Below are 9825 nucleotides of genomic sequence, written 5' to 3' on the forward strand. Positions count from 1 at the left end.
ATGCCATGTTCATACCACTCAAAATCATTTTTTGAGTTACAGACAAACATCGTGGGCATTTACGCGGTTTACTTCTCCATATGTGTAATTAGACTCTTAGGTCACGAAGTGGTGGTGTGAAAATGACAGCACCAAGTTTTAACAATAATTATAGCCACAATAAATATTTTGGGTCATTTTAAAAGTGCTCATCTAAAATTTTGCCAAAGAAACAGTGTTCCCTCAGGAGGGTTAACGTTAACCGAACGTCATAAAATTTCATATATAAGGTTTTTGGACATAATGGAAAAAATTAATTTTTTTTTGATCCTCCTGGTGTACAACCTAAAATATACATAAAATGTGGAGGTACCTTCAACCTGTGTGTATACCAAAATATGAACCTATATTGGTTATTTTTTATGTGGAGGTTTTCTACTGATTGAGAATCCGAAATACCAAATGATAGTCACTGCGGTAGACAAATCCATTAGAAGACTTCACATCGCAGGTAATCATTGTACCTTCCAATACCAAATTACATAAATTTCCTACGAGAGAAAACGTTATATGGAGGTAATACAAAATTTCGACCTATGCCTAAATTTTTGTGGATAACTTTTTTAGCCACCTAAATGGCAAATTAGGGAAGGACGTTCTATGAGGGCTATATCAAAACGATCTGTAACAACCATTCTCAGAGGAAATATTTTGTACCCACATAGAAGACTAAATACCAAATGTCAGCAACTTCGGTTTGGTACTGTACTAAAATCGGGATATATCGATAATTATCTGCAGGAATATTGTATATCCAAAACGAAATCCATATACCGAAGTTTGTCCATTTCTGTAGGTTAGAGGGAATAAAACCTTGAAAGTACCGAAAATCGGGCGGTATCGTTCTATGGGGGCATTATCAAAACGTAGACCTATACCGACAATTCTCAAGAATAATGTTTCATGCCACCAACGAAGATTAAATACTAGATTTTAGCCATTTCGGTTAGATAATTTGGTTAAAACTTTGAATTGCAACCAAATTGGTGGTCAAATGGGAGCTATACCAAAACGTGGACATATATAGCCCACTTTCAATACCAAAAGGTCTTCATGACTACTATAGATTTTACCAACATTTTATCCACCTACTTCAATCCGTTCGGACGCCAGAGTAATTTCCACAGACGGCCGGACATGGCATTATCGATGTAGATTTTTAGGAGTTAAAAACAGAATGACAAACTTTATATACCCTCCATAGTATGTTGGAAGGTATAAAAATAAAACATACAGCGTTTGAGAAGCACTGAGTTGATTTTTAGGTTTTGATATTAACGATATATTCAGATGACAACATAAGCTCCTAAAAATATGTGTCTCATATTTGCAATGACTGAGATTCTTAAAAAACTTTCAGGTTTTGCTATGAATAACATATTCAGGTGACAGAGAGCGTATACTTTCTGCAAAATGTAACTACTACTAAGTCAAATGCTGTAAAATAAACATTTAACCCTTCTTTGGACACCCATATTGTGTGTCTCATGATTCTGTCCAGACCCATATAATTATTTATATTTCTTAGTAAACTTAATTTTACATAAATAATCCTAGTTTGTCAAAAACATGCCGAAAACACTAAATTTAATTAATTGTATCAAGTTAGTAAAAGCGAACATATGCCCATGAAGTAAAAATTCGTATTTTTCTTGTGTCTATGCTCAAAAATCCTTTTTATATATAATTTTAATGCACTTTGTTTTATTTTGTGGTATTATTCAGAATGAGTAGTGTCTATGTTATAACTTTACAGCTTATTGCAGTACAATAACGATAATATCAATACGTAAATGAAGGCACATATCCTAAGGATTTTCTTCTAAATTATCTGGAAAATTCTATATTTGAACCATTCCACCCCAAAAGAAGAGAAGAAAGGCTAAGTAATGGGTTTTATTTGCCTAGTTATGTGTATAGTTATTTAAAATAAAAGTGTAACTCTATTTGCAAGCGATTTTTTGAATTTGTGGTACATTCACTGATTTCAAACCCATCTGCTATTTTTGCGACCTTTTTATGTGCAATTCTGAAGATATGGTAGGGTGAAATGCCACAAGTACCATAAAACAGTAATCATTTTGTCTAATAACACTGTGCTACAATAGTTGACAATTTTTTTGCAGGGGTTCTATTGCATATATTCAGTTTTGTGGGAGTCCTTGGCAAACGAAAATACCTTTGGTTTCTTTGGGTCACATCGTTTTTTGATTTTATAACGGTAAATGTAGTGAAAAACGGGGTCTCTTTGATTTTAAACTTAAAACGACATAACTTCCTTTTTCCACAGCGGACTTTTACAGCTTATTTTTTATTTAGAAGGTGAAAATCTTTCAAACAAGCCATAGAAGATACCAAACTGTATAATTATTTACTTCTATCAAGAAGGAAATTTAGTTAGCTTTGCAAAAAACCAATGAAATCGGTTGAAAAATAGATGAGTTATAGCATTTTTTGTGTTTGAACCTTTGGGTTTTCCTTTATAAAAGTTGGTACGTTAGTGCGTATGATTGTATTTTGAATTTGGCTATTTAATACGCACGATGTACCATTCTTTTATAATGGAAAAACCAAAAAGTTAAAACACTAATGATGGCATAACTCACGCATTTTCAACGAATTTTATTAGTTTTCCCTATTTTGTAAAGCTAACTAAATTTCCTTCTTTATAGAAGTAAATTTCGGTATTTTCACGGTTTTAGCCTCATTATCACCAAATGACTGAAAGTTGGTATTTGGTCTTCATTTGGGGTTCCATATGAAAATTGTGGGTAGAGGTCCACGAAATTTGTCGGTATATGTCCACCCCTTTATATAGCCACCATAGAACGGCACCACTCTATTTTCGGTATTTTGAAGGTTTTAGCCTTATTATCACATCGAAATGGCTGAAATTTGTTAACTAGTCTTCGTTGATACAAAGTTTTCCCAAGAAATTAGTCTGTATAGGTCCACGCCTTCAAATAGCTCCTTCCCGATTTTCGGTATTTTGAAGGTTGTGGCCACAATAATCCAGCAATATGGTGGTATTTTGAAGATTGTGGCCTGAGTATTCAACCGAAATAGCTGAAATTTGGTATTTGGTCTTCATCTGGGTTATTAAACGTTCCTATGAAATTTGTCGGTATACATATGTCTACGCCTTCATAGAGACCCCATACAACGGTACCCACCGATTTTTCGGTATTTTTAAGGTTTAGCCTTATTATCAATGGCTGAAATTTCTGTATTTAATCTTCTTTCCACCTGAAACTTATGGGTATAGGTTCACGCCTTCACGTAGCGGTATTTTGAGGGTTTTGGCTCCAATCACCGACGTAGCCAGGGGGAAATATGGACTTGCTCACCAAAAACATAAGACCGCTCTAAACACAAGGAATACCGGCCTTAAACTGCATTAAACTACTATTTTGAAGGTTTGTCGGGATGTACCGATTTTCGAGCTAAAACTAAGTTTGGACAAAATATTACTAAAACCAAAGTTTGGGACAAATCTGTTGCTCCGTTCAAGAAAAATTGCACATACCACTGTAGCTAAAATTCTCGAATTTTGGGGGGAAATACCAGAAGGAGTAGACCGAAAATCAATAGCTACGAACTTTATATAAGGCTCCCAGGAATATTGCCATAAATAATGTTTGGACCAAAGCCATATCCCGTTCGAAAGTTGTCGTGCGCACCAGCCACAACACATGATGGCCGTAGGTGTTCCTTACAGCTTTCGGGCCATTTTCTCTGGAAATATGGACTTGTCCCTGACAAAAACTTGTAGTAATAGGGGCCCCGAGAACAATTAGCATAAAGGAAGTGAACCCATGACTACTGATGTCAAACTTACACAGGTATATTTACTAATTATACAGAGAGGTCTTAAACTGCACTTCTCTGAAAATTTTAAAATACTCTGTGGAAGGTTATTGAAAGTGTGGATCGATATTAGCCCAAAATATAACGCAGGCCAAATTTTGGACCGAATCGGTTGATCTTTTCTAGAATTATCGTGTTCTCCAAGCAGCTATCCAGACGGACGAACATAGCTTCCAAACATACTTTGGCACTAAAACCATTATTTCGATGAGAGTATAAAAAATGTAGATTGGGAAAAATTGTGTTTATGGATTTTTGATACAATTTTGGGAGCCAGAATTTCATTTTAAAAGTATTCAAGACTGGCACGACAACAGTTTTCCTAGTTCCTGATCAATTTATGAGAAAATCCAAGATAGGAATCCAGAATTTCTAAAAGAGAAGTCTGCCGATTGGACGCCAAAATAGTCTATTGACAGATGTACAATTGGGCGACATAAATCTGCATAAATCAATTCTCTACTAATCCCATTTTCCTTCCATAAATTACTCAATAAAATTGGAGTGGCAACAAAGTCAACAAAGGAAAGGTCCTCAACATTCCATGTAAACAACAAAATTAAATGTTAAGATATTTCTAAGGTTTTCCGATTGTATACTCTTTCTTTTGGGTGCCACCGTGGTGCAATGGTATGCACACCCGTTGGCACACATAAGGTCGTGGGTTCGATTACCCGGCCAGGCAACATCAAAACACTTTTCAGCGGCGGCAAAATACCCCTCAGTAATGTTGGCGACTTTTCCTGAGTATTTCAGCCATGTAAAACTTCTCTACAAGTGGTGTCTTAGACACGCCGTTCGGATTCGGCGAATAACCAGTAGGTCCCATATCATTGAGCTACTATGAATCGGGGTGCACTCATTGATATGAGAGAAGTCTCTCTTGTCCCTTATGGGATGTTTGTGGAACAATTATAATTATTATGTACTCTTTCTTTTGGTCTTACCGAAGTGATATCACTGAATTACATAACATTCACTGTAGTTGTGAGTTATTTGATAAATTATACACCCAAAAGTACATGTTAGTATTAATATATCCATAGTTTTGAACATATATTAACTCTGATACATTGTCAAAAAAGTTCTGAAAACAAGGGAAATTGTCCAAGAAGTCTTACGTCATTATACCCTCAGCCTTTAGGCTAAGGAGGGTATATACACTTTGATACGATGAAAATGTGCCTCATCGAAATAATGGTTTTAGACCCCAAGTATGTTTGGACGAAATGTGTTTCAGACAATTTGGAGTCGATTGAGCAATGTCCGTCCGTCTGTCTGTCTGTCCTGCTGGCTGGAGCGCACGATAACTCTCGAACGGATGAACCGATTCGGTTCAAATTTTGGCTTTCGTAATATTTTGCCCAAACTTAGTTTAAGTTCGAAGATGACCTACATCGGTCCACTCCTTCCGGTACCTCCCCCACAAAAGTTCGAAAATGTTCGGAAAGTTTGTGCGCACGATAACTCTTGAAGGGAGTGACCGATTTGGTCCATACTTTGTATAGCGTAAACTTTCTACCAAAGTAATATGAAGTTCCAATATGGTCTCAATAGGTCCACTCCTTCGGGTACCTCCCACACAAAATTTCGGAAAAGTTCCGTTTGGGACCTGCTCTCGAATCGTTTTGATTTTTGTTGTAACAACTTGTATACGCTGTCCCCCATACGACGGTACAAGTATCATAAGGGGCAAGTCCATACTTCCTGAGAAAATATCCTGAAAGGTGCAAAAAACCCCTATGACACCATGTGTAGTGGTTGGAGCGCAAGATAAATCTCGAACGGATCTGCCAATTCGGTCCAAAATTTGGCCTTCGTAATATTTTGTCCAAACATAGTTTAAGTTCGAAGATAAACCATGTCGGTCCACTCCTTCAGGTACCTCCCTCACAAAAATTCAAAAATCTTCGGAAAAAATATGCGCACGATAACTCTTGAAGGGAGTGACTGAGTAATCCATACTCTGCGCATCCTAATATATCTACCATATATAGACCATATATTCGAATATGGACTATATTTGTCCACTTCTTTGGGTACCTCCCACACAAAATTTCGGATAAGTTCACTTTAAGACCTGCTCTCGAATCACTTTGATTTTTGTTGAAGCGATTTGCATTCGCTACCTCCATTACGACGGTAAAAGTTTTTTCAGGGGCAGGTAAAAAGCCCTATGTCACCATACGTGGCTCTCGAACTGTTCTACCGGTTTGGTGCAACATTTGGTCTTCATCATATTTCATTCAAACTTAGTTTCATGGGGCAATACCGTTACCCAACTTCCGGTACTTCTCCCCAATATTTAAAAAATGTCACAAAAATTTTAGGACGATATCACTGGAACGGTGAAACCAATTTGGTCCAAACCTTGGATCTCCTAATATTTTGTCAAAATTTAGTTTAACTACTAAAATGGCCCAAATCGGTCCTCCCTATGGGTACCTTCATCACAAAAGTTCAACATTTGTGTTAATTCCTAATCCACATTTTTGTCGGTAAGTTCAAATGTTGAAAAAGGGCCACAAAATTCTGAAGAGACGCTAAATACATTCTATAGATGAAAGTTTCAATTTACATTGGCTGAGGGTATACCTCTGTCGGCAAACCGACTGACACTTTTTTACTTGTTTTTATTAAAAATTAGTAATAAAAATTATTGCATCAGTAATATAAGTATAAAATAAGGTTTACATCATTGCTAAATAAGAAATTTTTGCTAGCATGAATTTTCAAAATTTTGGTCAGGTGGGCCAATCGATTTGTTCCTAACTGTGGATCTCGAAATAGTTTGTCCAAACTTAGGTTAGGTTCATTCTTTAGGGTACCACCCACACAAGTGATCAACATTTTTGTTTAAGTGCGGTTAAGCGTCTGTGCGAGAATACTTTGGAAATTTTTACCGAAGCTACTCCTGGTAGCCCTGTTTACAGCGATATGATGTTTTTCGTGGACAAGTCCATGTTTCCTGATATAATGGTACTATCGAGAGGAATGACTCCCAACATAAGACAAACTTCCAAAATGGACTATGTCGGTCCATTCCTTTAGGTACCTCCCACGCAAACTTTTGAGATTTTATCCTAATCTATACCTTTGTCGGCAAGTTCATATGCCAAAATTCTGAAGTTCCCTTAAATATATACGTTTTATTTTTGGAAAAAGGTGTTTCAATTCACACAGGCTGAGGGTATACATCTTTCGTCAAAGCCGACTAATATTTTTTACTTATTTTCATAGTATTTGTTAAACCGGGATCAAGTTTAGGAAATAAATCACGTATTTCCTTGTTGAATGCGTTATATGCACTGATTAATTTAATCTAAAAATTTTCTTAAGAACTAAATAGTAAAATATGCCTTAACCTAACTTAGGCTAGTGTGTAGAAGATATATGAGGAGTGCAACAAATATGTACGAACGCATCTGCCATACAATCTTATATAAAACACTTCGTTATCTCACATGTGGCAAGCCAACATGTTTGTCAGTCTGCTCATAGATTACATCCTGCAATCTAACTCAGACATACCACATTTGGCAATGAGAATTCAAATCTCATTTTATTTAATTAATGTAGGCGGAAATTACAAAGAATAATTTCTCTAAAAGAACGTACTTAAAAAAATATAAAAATAAAAAAATAAATAAAATTTAATTCCAAGAACTATCGCGGAAATAATCTTCTTCGCTGGAGTGACTTCCAAGACGACACACCGGCGTGGCTCATTTCTTCACAACGGAGGTCACTTAAGGGTGACTTCCGCGACTCTTCATCGCGCTGGGCGACACGTCTAAATCACTTCCGCGATAGTCTTTGCTTGCAGGGGTATTTCTTCAAAACATTTTTTCAAAGTGGTTGATGCGTGACCTTTTTATACTTTCACGAGGATATACACACTTTCATACGGGCAAAATATGTCTCATCGAACTAATGGTTTTAGACCCCAAGTAAGTTTGGACGAAATGTGTTTCAGGCATTTTGGAGTCGATTTAGCCATGTCCGTCCGTCTGTCTGACTGTCTGTATGGTTAGCTGGTGCGTACTATTAGTCTCGAGCGGTCAATCGGTCCAAAATTTGGCGTTAGTAATACTTTATGCAAACTTAGTTTAAATTCGAAGATGAGTCATATTGGTCCAATCCTTCAGATACCTCCCCCACAAAAGTTCGATTATGTTCGGAAAATTTGTGCGCACGATAACTCTTGAAGCGAGTAGCCGATTCGGTCCTTAATGTGCAAATCATGAAATTTCTATGGATTCTATCGGTCCACTCCTTCGGGTATCTCCCACACAAAATTTTGGAAAAGTTCAGTTTAGGAGCTGCTCTCGAATCGCTTTGTTATTTGCTGTAACAACTTGAATTCACTGCCCCTATTACGACGGTACAAGTTTAATCAGGGGCAAGTTCATACTTCCTAAGAAAATAGTCCAAACGATTAAAAAAACCCCTACTGCACCATGGATAGTGGTTGGAGCTCACGCTTCAGCCGATTCGGTCTTAAACTTGGTGTTCATATTGTTTTGTCCAAACTTTGTTTAATTTTTAAGATAGACCATTTCGGTCCATTCTTTAGGTACCTCCCCCACAAAAGTTTAAAAATGTTCAGAAAAATTGTGCGCACGATAATTGTTGAAGTATCCGACTTGGTCCATACTTGTCGTATCGTAATATCTCTACGGGACATACATAGATCAGGTTCGAATATGGGCTATATAGGTCCACTCCTTCGAGTACTTCCCACACAACATTTGTGAAGGGTGCAGTTTAGGGCCTGCTCTCAAATCGTTTTGCTTCTTTTAGTAACAACTTGTACTCGCTGCCTCTACTACGACATTACACCTTTTGTTTTTTTCAGGGGAAAGTCCATACTTCCTGAGAAAATAAAAATTTTAAAATACCCCTATGGCACCATGTGTAGTGATTCTCGAACGGATCAGCCGAATCGATCCAAGTTTTGGCTTCGAATCCCTTTGGTTATGTTGTAACAACTTGTTTTCGCTTTTTCCATTACGACGGTACATGTTTTTGTAGGTGCAAGTCCTTACTTCTGGAGATAATGGCCCAAAAGCTCCAAAATAGCCTGCTGGCACCAACTGAACTGGGTAGTACTTAAAATAACCCTCGAAGGGAGAAACCGATTTGGTCCAAACGTTGTACATCGTATTATATAGACGTCAGAAGTATTGTGTGTTACTTCTTTTCCTTAGATACGAGGCTAAGAGTATATCTATGTCGGCCAAGCCGACTGACACTTTTCTACTTGTTAATAACTAAATACAATAAATGTCATTCCTGCTAAAGTAAATAATTTTTGGGAAATAAATGTCAAGTCATAACCCTAATATATATTCTTGATCTGGATTAAATTCTGAGTTGATCTAGTTCACAATAATTACGCAAGAACGTTATATTTATGCACCCAGAGCCTTTTTCCATAGACAGGTCAAGTTTGAAAATGGGCTATAACGATCCATGTTTTAATATAGACCCCAAATAACGACTTTCGATATTTTAAGAATTTAGCAACATTTTTCGATCGAAATGTAATTTGACTTTTGAGATTCTTAGTGGTCACAAAACTTCTTCATTCAAAATTGTCAACATAGGTCCACGTTTTTGGTATAGTCCCCCATATAACTAACTGCACAAACCGATTTTAGGTATTTTTTTCATTTGTTTTTTTTACATTTGGGGTTCCCAGTGGTTACAATACTCCTACACATGGAATTTGTTCTTACTCCTCTCTCACTCTCTCTGTAAATGCCTTTGAAAAAATTTAAGTTTTTAAAATGAATTAAAACATTAAACTCAAAAAAGTTCAATATAATGAAAAGCAACATCCTTCGGCAAGAACTAAGAGGAATGTTGTTAACCCATATAACAATGGTTAAGAAAAACGCACTCATCCATTTGTAC

The sequence above is a fragment of the Musca autumnalis genome, unplaced genomic scaffold, assembly GCF_047663935.1.
Source record: "Musca autumnalis isolate F117 unplaced genomic scaffold, ASM4766393v1 scaffold_5, whole genome shotgun sequence".
Classification (NCBI taxonomy): Eukaryota; Metazoa; Arthropoda; class Insecta; order Diptera; family Muscidae; genus Musca; species Musca autumnalis.